Genomic DNA, 12,449 nt, shown 5'->3' on the forward strand with positions numbered 1-12,449 from the left:
ACATCCAACCCGTGAGCAGATGGCACTATCATACTCAGACTAACTGTAGATACAGCATTGAGCCTCTCCTATCTGGAATGTCTCATAACCCAGCATGAAATTTTCTACTATACACACTTCAATGTGGTAAACTCAGCCAACCCAATTTGTTTATTGTTGGTCATGGGGTTCGAACTCTGGGTCATGGCGCTGGCCTTCAGCTCTTCAGCTGAAGATGAGCACTCTACAATTTGAGACACAGTGTTTTCTGGTGGTTCATTGGATATCAACACCCACAGACTTTCCTGCTCAAGCTACTTTGAACCGTGGTCTTTACATCTCAGCTTTATGAATAGCTAGGATGACAGTTGTGAGCCACCGGAGGTGCCAGACTTCATCCATCTTCATATACCCAGAGGAAACCCAATTCATCAGGCCACAAACTTCTTGTAACCCTTTACCTCAGACTTTAACACCCAGCATCCAAATCCATTCTTCATTAGGGAGAATACAAACACAACAATCCCACCCCTGCACCCAATTGCACACTCCCTGCCTGCCATATGCCTCCACGACTTGAGTTCTTGGTAAGGCTCTATCCATTCTACTGTGGCTTCAAACTGGTGCAAATTGGGGAGTTCTTAGAAATGTCTGTAAAGTGAGGCCAGCACCTGGTCTCTCAATCACAGCACCCTCCCGTACACACTTCCACATCTTTGCAGCAAAAATGTTTTACTTTCTTTCTTTTTTTCCATTGTTTGCTTGAATTCTGGGCCTGGGTGATGTCCCTGATCTCTTCAGCTCAAGGCAAGCACTCTACTACTTAAGCCACAGCACCCCTTCCAGTTTTCTGGTGGTTTGTTGGAGAAAAGAGTCTCAGGGTCTTTCCTGCCCAGTCTGGCTTTGAACCGTGATCCTCAAATCTCACCTCCTGAGTACCTAGGATGACAGCTATGAGCTACTGGCACCCAGCAAAACATACTTTTCAATGCCTGTCATCCTATCCTCCCAAGAGACTGAGATCTGAGGACTGCAGTTGGATCTCACCCTTGGCAGCAAAGTGCATAAGAACTCTTTATCTCCAATTAAATACCCAAAAACCTGGAAGTGTAGCTGTGGCTCAAGCAGTAGAGGGCTCATTGAGTTGAAGAGCTGAGGGATAGCACCCAAGCCCAGAGTTCAAGCCCTATGCCTGACCAAAAAAAAATTTCAGTTTTCACTAACAAGTAGGAGTAAAAATGTGGGATTGAATAGCAACTAGAGAAGTATCATTATATTTATTTCTCAGTGATCATTCTTATAATGATTAATGAGAGTTTTCCAGACAGGTTTAGCTTGAGAGTTAGTGTTAAGTAATGGATTAGATGGTAAGTAAATCTGACATTGTTTTAGGGTACAGATGTTCAGGAAAAGGTAGGATCATTGGAAACTACAATATGTTTCCTGATAAGGGAATTTGAGGAAAACCAATATAATACTTCATGTAAGGGAACAAGATAACTTCAGAGGTAGAGTCAGAAAATTTGTGGGAACTAGGGCAAATTGAAACACATTTATAGAGTGCAAACTGGAGTATCCATTAGAATGATTAAAAATTAGAGTCTTTTTCTTAAACATGAGAATTGGACTATCATTAGAGTGAAAGTTAGGTTTCAGTTCCAGCTGGAGTTAGAGTTAGAGTTAGCCTTAGGGAAATGGAAAGTTTAGGGTCAAACTGAAAGTAAATCTTCGAATAACAAGTCTAGTTAGAATTAGGATGAATATGAAATAGGGTTCTGTCCAAGATTAGAATTAGAATTAGGGAAATGGAAGATTGAGAAATTGAGTGACTTACTTTCTTTGTGTATGTATATGCACTATTCTAAGGTTTGAACTCAAGGCTTGGGTTCTGCCCCTGAGCTTTTAGCTGTAGGCTAGCATTCTACCACTGGAGCCATGAGTCCACTTCCAGCTTTCTTTGACAGTGATTTGGAGATGAGAGTCTCACAGACGTTCCTATCTAAGCTGACATTGAACTGAAATCCCCATATCTCTGCCTTCTGATTTAAGGTAGGATTAATGCATGAGGTACTAGTGCCCAGGAAAGTGCGTGAATTATACTGATTGTTTTTACTTTTGTTCGAGATTGAGACTTGAATTCATTATCTGAAAGCTTTGTTCACTAAGTGCCACTCTGCCACTTGAGCCATATCTTCAAATATGATTATTTTAAATAGTTGGAAATCATCAAATTTTCTTCAGATGATATGTATCATTAGTATTGTTCTAAAACTTATCCTAACCCAAAAAGATTTATTGACTATTGACCCTAGATATTATCTGAGCAGATTCTTATGCTTTGTTTCTAATTTCATAACATTTTAGGAACATGATTTTTTAATTATTATTTTAAGTAGCAAGCAGTTATCATTAAACACAGCAGTTTATGTGTACAATATACCTTGATCACTGACAAGCCTTTCAAAATTCTCATCCATTCCTCCCGTATACACTCTACTCCTGGGCATTTACCCGATAGATCACAAACCAGGATATAGTAACAGTTTCAGCACAACCATGCTTACTGATTCAGCCCTGATACTCCTCAAGAGAGAAATGAATCAAGTAACTGTAATACACACACACACACACACACACACACACACACACACAGGAAATTCTACTTACCCATCAGAAAGAATATTGTACCATTTGTATCCCTCATTTCTCATTTCATCTGCCTGGTATCTCATTGCCATCCTATTGTCCCTGTACTGCAGTAACTGATACATGCAAACTGATATAAAAGATTTTCAGGGTTATGGGCTAACCATAGATTCCTGAGTATGAGTTCTCTGCTCATTCTCTTTGTCTATTCATGTCTTTGAGTAGTGATTGTACAGATTTATTTGTACCATTTGCTACACAGAAAAGATGAACTATACACATATATGTATGTACATACATGATTATATACATACACACATTTATACATACATGGATATATGCACACATATCCATGTATGTATTTATACATACATGGATATATGTGCATATATATTAAATACTTGAGTATATTTTATGTTTTCAAGAATTATGGAGCTAACAAAAATCACATGCATTTTCCTACCTTTTCAATTTTTTCAAAACCTGAAGACTTCGTCACTTTTGAATACCTAATTTGTAAGATAATATCACCATCTCTGATCTGTCAGTGGCCTTGAAATTAGATGTTCAAATAGGACAAAGTTATTTAGTCTTTTTGGTGGAAGAAATTAATATTACTAGTGTTCTGTTCAGGGGTTCTCTGCTTGCTAGACAGGACATTGTCTGTATAGCACCAAACATCTCAACTACCTTTGTGATACTTCTAGTCCATTTTATTTACTTGAGGTCTTGAACTTTTGCCCTGGTCACATCTGAGATTGACTGAGACTTTGCTACCTATGCCTCAAAACATAATTAGCTAGGATTCCAGATGTGAAACACTATGGGCAGCTCATTTGTTGAGATGGCTGTCTTGGCAGTTATTTCTTTGGCCTGGCCTCAGACCAAGATCCTTGTCATTTCTGCTTCCCAATCAGCTGGGATTACAGATGTGGGCTACTATAATTGGTGTACATGACACCTTCTGTTTTTTTTTTTTTTTTTTTTTTTTTGTTGGTCGTGGGGCTTGGGCTTGGGCGTGCTCCCTGCACTATTCAGCTCAAGGGGAGTGCTCTACTGCTTGAGCCACAGCACCAGTATCGGTTTTCTAGTGGTTTTATTGGAGATAAGAGTCTCACAGACTTTCTTTCTTGGGCTGTCTTTGAACCGTGATCCTCAGATCTCAGCATCCTGAGTAGCTAAGATTATAGGAGTGAGCCATCAGTGCACGGCAAATCTTCTGTTTTTTAAAAGAGGTTTTCATTGCAAAAATGCTGTGTAGAGGGGTTATAGTTACATGAGCAAGTTAATGAGTACATTTTCTATCAAACATCGTTACCTCCTCCTTTGTTTTTCCCCTACCATCCCCTCCCACCTCCAAAACTACACTCCCCTATAATCCCTTCCCCTATTCCCTGCCTATTGCAAATATCCTTTTTCAACATAGTGTCTTGTGCATCTCATTGGTACAGTGGGTCAGCCTGTATCACTATCTATTTTGTTTTTTTTCCTTTCCCTCCCCAAGCTAGAGAAGGGTGTACACAAGATGCAGGGCACCGACCCTAAATACAGTGAAAACAAGGGTTAAGCAATGGTGGAGAAACATAATAAGAAAAAAAAAACACATGGTAGATTATAAACCCTATCTTCAGGTTCATTTCGCTTACCAGCATCTTATCTTGTCGTATGTAGATAGCTTTTGAATTTTTATGCTTGTCCCAGACATATAATAGTTATTGCAAATAAGGGAAACCATAAGACCAATGTTTCTTTGGTTTTGGCTTACTTCACTTGATATAATGTTTTCTAAGACCTCACTTAGAGCTCCCCTATGATCCAGGAGTCTCCATTTTTTGGTATTTACCCTAATGATCACACACAAGACCATACTAAGTTACCGGTACAACTATGTTTATTGCAGCATTAATAGCTAAGATATGGAACCAACCCAGATACCCCTCAGTAGATGAATGGATCAAGCAAATGTGACACACACACACACACACACACACACACACACACACACACACACACACAATGGAATTCTATTCCTCGATCAGAAAGAATGACATTGCCCTAGCATGCTAGGAAATGGAAAGACGCAGAAATGTACTCATTATCTTGCCCAGGTAATTTTAAACCCTCTGTAAAATTTTTTCACAATAAAAAATAATAAATTTTAAAATAGAAAAAAAGAAGAAAAAAAACATGAAAATGACATGATCTTATATTTAATGGACTGCATGGACTCCACTCCCAAGTTATGTGAGCTGATCAGAAATTTTGGCCAACTAGAAGAATATAATTTTATCTCAATAAAAACAAACAAGAAAGGAATAAAAAATTAACAAGAAAGGAATACACAGTTGGAAATGTGGGCTAATTTTGTCATTATGCTTTGAGAAGTCAAGTATCCTATTGAAATGCAACTCATATATAATCCTCAGTTGTGTTTTAAATGTTGTATTAATTACAGAACATTTCTACATGCAAAAGAGCTCATTATTCCCAACCAAAAATTTGAAAAAGGAGGTATCATTCTGTTAGAGTCCAAAGAAATGAGGAAGGATTTCAAAAGTTTAAACCTGATGAAATAGGAAAGTTCATTTAATGTAGGACTTTGTACACCTGGCTAAATTAGAATTTAGATTTAAAATAGATATTTTTGTTTGTAATTTAATATTCTATAGGATACTACAAAATTCTTTTCAAGCAAAAGATTTAATTTACAAATTCTAATTTACAAATTAGAATCTGGCATTCTAATTGACTAGCATATTCTTTCAAGTGAGGTATAATAAGAACTTAGTTAATAGATAATTCCACCAGTTCATGTGTAAGATGATAATGTAAATAATCTAGCCAAATTGCCAACAAATTGATGATATTAATCTATGAATATAGAAAAGGAGCCATCTTTTGAGACTTTGGTGTAATGTGGTATGAAGAGTGTAATTGTGTGACATCTTTTATTCTACCTATACATAACACAGGAAGAAATTTCCTTAATTATGTCCCTCTGTATACAATGAGAAAAATGCTAGGTTTGAGGTTTGTTTTTATTTTGTTTTTGTTGTTTCGTTTGTCCTAGGGCTTAACCTCTGGGCTTGGGCACTGTTCCTGATCCTGTTTTTGCACAAGGCTACTGCTCTACCACTTGAACCTCAGTGCCACTTGGGTCTGGCTTTTCCTTATGAGTTTATTGGAGATAAGAATCTAAGGAACTTTCCTGTCTGGGTAGGCTTTCAACCATAATATTCAAATCTTAATATTAAGATATACAGATCCTGAATATCTATGATAAATACTATATAATAAAATAAATATAAAATAAAAATAAAAAATAAATAATATTTGCAAGTGTTCTGATCTCAAGAATACCATTGCGGGGAAAATGATATAGCAAAGTTTATTGTAGTATTCTTTCCACAATAGGAAGGGCATCACATTAGCAGAAGTGTACTATATTTGACAATAGTGATAAAGTAGTCATGATGTGAATTTAGGGAATTTTAAGGTGCACCTTACAAGTTGGAAATTGTTGGGCTAAGATGACATTATGGCATAAAAACTTGGGATTGATTGTCATAGAAGTAATAGCTTACTCTGATGAACAAATGTTTACTCTTAAGAATTAATTATTATAGATACTTCATAGTTTTAACATCTACCAGAACGTGTCTATTTTTTCTGTTGACTTTTAAATATGTAATGCCTCATTGGAAACTGCACCTATTGCTGAATTAATTAAAATGCAAACAGGTACTTTTTGAATGTCTCTGCATGGCATGTTCAGAATTTGAAAATGAGTAGTTAGTAGTCATAGAATGTTGAGGACCAGATATATTCTGTCCTCTTAACAATTAGTCAGTTTCCAACGTTTCCATAGTATTGAACTGTTTTCCGTTTTAGTATGAGACAATTCTAAAATAATGATTTTTTTTCAAAATAATGGCAATTGTATTCTGAAAATATTTTATATTTGATAACATTCACGTTGATGTCCCTCCGATAAAGAAAGAGGTAATTCAAAATAGCAGGCAAAATGTTCCTTTTTAAAAAGGTAATACACATAGAATAATATTTACTATACCAATACAGTGAAATTATATTGTATGCAGCTCATATTTAACTTAATTTTATTGTCAAGGTGATATATAGAAGGGGTTGCAGGAATTGTAAGGTATTTGATACATAACATGTCAAAATTTTTACCCCCTCCCTCATTTTTCTCATACTTTTCCTTCACGCCAATACTCCTCACAAGTTGTAATGTAAATTTCTAACATGTTGACTTGTGAGTATTGCTATTGTATTGCTTTGCCTTTTGTCTTTTGTCTCCCCATTTTATTGTTCTGTTTCCCTTGCCAAATGAAGATAAATGTATATAAAATACACAGGATACTGAAATCAAATACAACAGTGGACAAACCATAGAGGAAAACACAAAAGAAAAAAAGAAATCACATAGTATATTAAAGACAACAACCATAAGGAAAAACCTCTCTTTCCATATCTAGGGTTTATTTTGCTCAGCATCATTTTATGTAGTCATTTATACATAGCTATTGAGCCATTCTGCTCATCTGCTAGGAATATCCTAGATCTTTCTTAGTTATTACAAATGAGGGAAACCATGGAATCTGTTTCTTTGTGTCTTGCTTATTTTTCTTAGTAGGATTTTTCCAAGTCTTTCCATTTCCTTATGAATTGGAACCATAGAATTCCTCTGTACATATATAAACCACATTTTGTCAATTCGTTCATCTACTGAGTAGTATATTAGTTTAAATCATGATAGCATGTAAGTATCACTTAAGGCCATTCAAAAATGATAGTTGCCAACTCCCCAGATATACTAATATCATGATTTCCAAGTAAGATAGTATTTTATGGTGGTACAAATGTTGAGATATCTGGATGAATCTAATGTATATCATGCACTGAATTAGGCAAGAACATATTCAATATCATATAGGATTAAAATGGTAGTGACAAAATATTTCCCTTAAGAAAGATATAGGAGGCTGCCTGAAGTATGAAGTAGTTCAGATAATTTTGAAGAATTTAGAAATGCAAGCTCAATTATGTCTCTTTAAATAATAATTATGTAAGTGGAAAGGCAAAAGAAAGGTAAGAGAAGAAAATAACTGACAGTAGATAATTGTCCCAAGTCAGAGTATAAAAAGACATAATCTATAACTTCCAAGTTAAAGAGAGACCAATATAATACGTCCCACTTAATTTAGGTACATGCAAAATATTTACTTAGCTTTTTCCTACTTAAATGTTCCAAAATAAACAAAAACTTATAAGAAAATTTATGTGATTGCCATTGCTTCATCTTGAACACTAACTGTGATCAGCCCTCTTTATCTCACTTTGCACTTGGAAAATAGTCCCTAAGTTGATGATGCTGTGGCTGAATAGAGTCAGAGTTAGGGGCATCTACTTGTACAATTATCCAAGAATAGTTTAAAGCAGTTTTCCCCAAGATATCCAACAACATTTTCTGAAACTGTACTATGAACACACCCTCAGACATGAGCACATTATTTGAAATTATACTTCAGCTTTTCTTGGCACATTCTATTTTGTGCCTTTGTCTTCTTTGCACATTCCTTTTGAGTTCATAGTTGCTCTCTTTCCATTTCATCTGTACAATCTGCTAAGAACATTGTTCGACTACCACTTCTTGTTTGCACACACCCAGTCTATGTATGAAAGTACTTTGTCCATGTTAAGCAATAGAGTAATACTCACTCTCTGAGGAGAAAAGTTCCACAATATATCCCTAAGCCCACATTAGAGGATGAAGAATTTAAAGCATTTTGAGAGAACAGTGATATTAGAATTGAAAGGCTCCTTAGGGAAATTTTCTTGGAGCTCATTAATTTACGCAGGAGAAATATAAATATCCACAAAATTTGGAGCTAATTAGTAATTATGCGAATTAGCAATAGATCCTAGATGTTGTGTTAATACAAGTCACAATTGTATTATTGTTACATCAGAAACGTTCACAACTTGACAGTGTGTATGAGAAAATGTAAGAAAGGCATTAAAGCAAAATGTCTTATCTTTTTAGGCATTTAATCCTAGTGGTAAGGGTAATGTCTGAACTCTTCCATTCAATAAAAGCTTGAAGTTTATAAGAATACATTCCTACATAGGAGCATTTGTGTCAGGTTGATTGACAGGGTTATTTCAGCATGGAGTTATAACTAAGAAGAATTAGATTTCAATAGAATATTTGGCAGTTATGATTTGTTAATGTCTATTGAGGCATTTTCTATTCTAAAGAAGAATCAATTCCAGGAGTCTTCAATCACATCAGTAAAGCTGTATGTTTAATCTAATACTTGGTGTTACTTGTCCTACATTTATAATGAGTAGGCTGATAAGATATCCAAACATATTTCAATATATTTCAATAAAATCCCAAACTGATATGGATAGATGGGTCACTAATTGGAACTGTAGGACAAATTAGGCTTCTCTTTGCTTTAGTTCAATCTATAATCTCCTGGCTAAATAAAGTTTTAAAAAATGTTCACAGAATACCTCTAAGAAAAGTTCATGACAATTATATCTGTATATTATTTCTAAGGTCAGGATTAAAGCATTTGTTCCCAACATTTAGAATCAACAGGACCTTTTGAGTTTATGGATCTAGAATTTTATGTCTTCACATTCATATCTCAACATTTTATCAATATGACATTCACCAAAACACTGTTCTTATTGATCTTGTCTATGTCCTTTTACTTTTCAAATCCAAATAGTAGATTTCCTTCAATATCTCCCTGAAAATTCTTTCCTTCCTTTTCTTCTGTAAATCTGTGTTTTTTACTTTTTTGTTTCCTTATTTTTCTCTTTCCTCTTATCCACACTGGTACTCACATTTTTCATACTTTCATCAGAACTTTCCTTTTCCTCTTCCCTTTATTAATGTCCCTGTTTTTATTATTATTTTTCATATTCGTGTTCATGGATATTTTGATGATGTTAAAACAAAACTATCTTTGCATCTGTTTAACATAAACCTTAGAACTATCAGAGAGTTTTTTTAGTCTAAATCCATCTGCTCCACCTGTAGTCCTTATCACCAAGAATGTAATTAACACAGGAGACAGAGATGTGGAAACACTTTAGATTTCATCTTACCCTACCTCCATCCATTAGATAAGATGAATGATCAAGATTTTCTGTTTCTGTCACTAATGTAATTTCTATGTACTCCTTTTTATTCTCCTTACACCAGCCTATTGCAAATAATCATCACCAGTCATTCCATCCTAAAACAACTGTTTACAAAGTATGCATTTTTTCCCCAGGGTCTTTTTATACTGGTCCTCTCCATCATCAAATGACTCTCCTTGTAAGCACACAGGGTGAAGAACTCATACAAAAATTCTAGTACCATTATTTACTCACAACATTGACTGTTTGTCTTACATTTCTCATCTGTAAATGGATGTAATCTACCAGAAATATTGAAGAATATATTTGTTGATTTCTAGAGCAAGGAAGAAGAAAGTAAACAGTCCTTACATTTTCTACCTTAGCTTACAAATAAGGAAAGAGTCAAATTCAGTTTGTTGGTATAAAGTCAGAAGTAGTTTCATGCAGAAATAAAAATAAATTTTAACTCCTGGCTCTGCAGCTTGTGTCCTTTTATGGTAACTGCATATATGTAAGAGGTATTATGTAAATTGTGTCATGTATTTACAGCTGTAATGAAGAACATACTCTTAATACATCATTGGAAAACATTGGTTATTGAATAGTATCTATATGAGAATGTTATTTGAACTAATCACACTAAGTTGAAACCTACATCTTAGTCCATCAAAATATGGAAATAAACGATTTTATTGATAAGAAAATAATACCACCAATTAAAGTGAGTATACATTAGAAAGACTACCTGTTTATGCGATTGTATGTCTTGATATTGAAACTCTCCTCTTTTTATTCTAGTTTTTTTTTTTTGGTTCATCATAGGGCCTGGACTCTTGGCCTGGCACTGTCCCTCAACTCTTCAGCTCAATGCACTCTACCACTTGAGCCACAGTGCCACTTCCCGATTTTTCTGCTTATGTGGTGCTGAGGAATCAAACCCAGAGCCTCATGTAGGCAAGGGCAGCACTCTGCCACTGAGCCAACTTCCCAGCCTTCCTCTTGTTATTGTTATTTTATTTTTTGGGGGGGGTCTGGTCATGGGCTTGAACTCTGGGCCCAGGTGCTGTCCCTGAGCTCTTCAACTCAAGGCTAGTCCTCTACCACTTGTGCCACAACTGGCTTTTTTTTTCTGCTTATGTGGTGCTGAGGAATTGAACCCAGGGCCTCATGCATGCAAGGCAAGCACTCTACCACTGAGCCACCTTCCCAGCCCTTGTTATTGTTATTGTATGTAATCCAATGCTGTTTATAACTATGCATTCAATGTGGGAAATTTTGCTTCAAAGATATCTAAAGTTTTTTTTCCTTTTCAATCACAGCATCATCATTATCAGGCTACACTGTGGTCATCATCCTCTCCAACCAAATTATTATTAGCATCATAAGTGCTAATTATTGAACGTGGGATATGTGTTTATGATTTTACTATTATTTGTCTTTTGATTAATAATTTTAATGTTACCATATCAGGTAGCTTGACTATGTGCTTGTAACAAATTATGGAATAGATATTTTAAAGAATTGCAAATTCCTAATCAGTATGAATTAACTTCCTCTCTCCCCCTAACTTTAATCAAATATTTAAGAGTTTGGGCAGAACCTTTTCAAGTAATATGCTGTAAATGTTAGTACAATATCATGTGTATATCTAAAATTCCCTGAAAGTAATAAACTCTACTTTCTATTTAAATATTAGTTATTTTATTCTAGGAAACTTTTAGAAAAATAGTCTGTATATCTTTGAAATGAAAAAGGTAAAAAATAGTAACATAAAAGTTGTAGAGGGAGTCTGTCATATATATATGTAAATGTTAGTGTAGAATTGTACATTTTTAGAAATTATTGGTCATTAGAAATATATACATATAGCTAAATTTATTTGCAGAATGATATATATCATAGTGAAACAAAAATCTTAAAACATAATTAAAATTTAAAAAAAAAACTTCATGAAATCAAGTGCCGGTAACTCATACTTATAATACAAGATATTCTGGGTGCTGAGATCTTAGAATTGTTTTCGAAACTAGCCCAGACAGAAAGTACTTGTTAGATTCTTATCTCCAGTTAACCACTAAAAACAGGAATTACCTCTTTTCCTCAAGTTGTAGAGTGCTGTCTTTCAGCATAAAACGCCTTAGGGACAATGCTCAGGCCTTGCAAAAAACACCCACAACAACAAATTGTATCACATTAATTTCACAAAAGCATCTTTAAGCTGCTGTGAACATTTCTTAGAAACATGAATACATACCCCTGGAAAATGTTAAATAAAAAGGTATAGAACATTTACCTCTATGTGAAAGACATGACTATTTAGATTGTTTAAGATATTTAGGTAATGATTAGAAGTTAAGAATAATGATAGATAGGTTATATATTGGGACTGGTTTTTTTATTCTATTTTACAATAGAAATAAAATGATATTTATAATGATTCTATAAAATTACTCTTGGTTGGTATTTGAATTATCATAAGTGATAAATATTTTTAAATGATTTCCAAAGCAAAGGAGTATCAATTCTTTTGTAATTTCAAAACAATTAAGAAAATGATTTCAAGGCTGGTTCACTCTAAGTCTATATTTGTTTTCTTGTTCCAGTTTTCATACGTTAGTAGAAATTAAAATTCCAAAAATTTAATGGATATTGGCATTCAG

This window comes from Dipodomys spectabilis, unplaced genomic scaffold (genome assembly GCF_019054845.1).
Source record: "Dipodomys spectabilis isolate Male_0828 unplaced genomic scaffold, ASM1905484v1 ptg000378l, whole genome shotgun sequence".
Taxonomy (NCBI): domain Eukaryota; kingdom Metazoa; phylum Chordata; class Mammalia; order Rodentia; family Heteromyidae; genus Dipodomys; species Dipodomys spectabilis.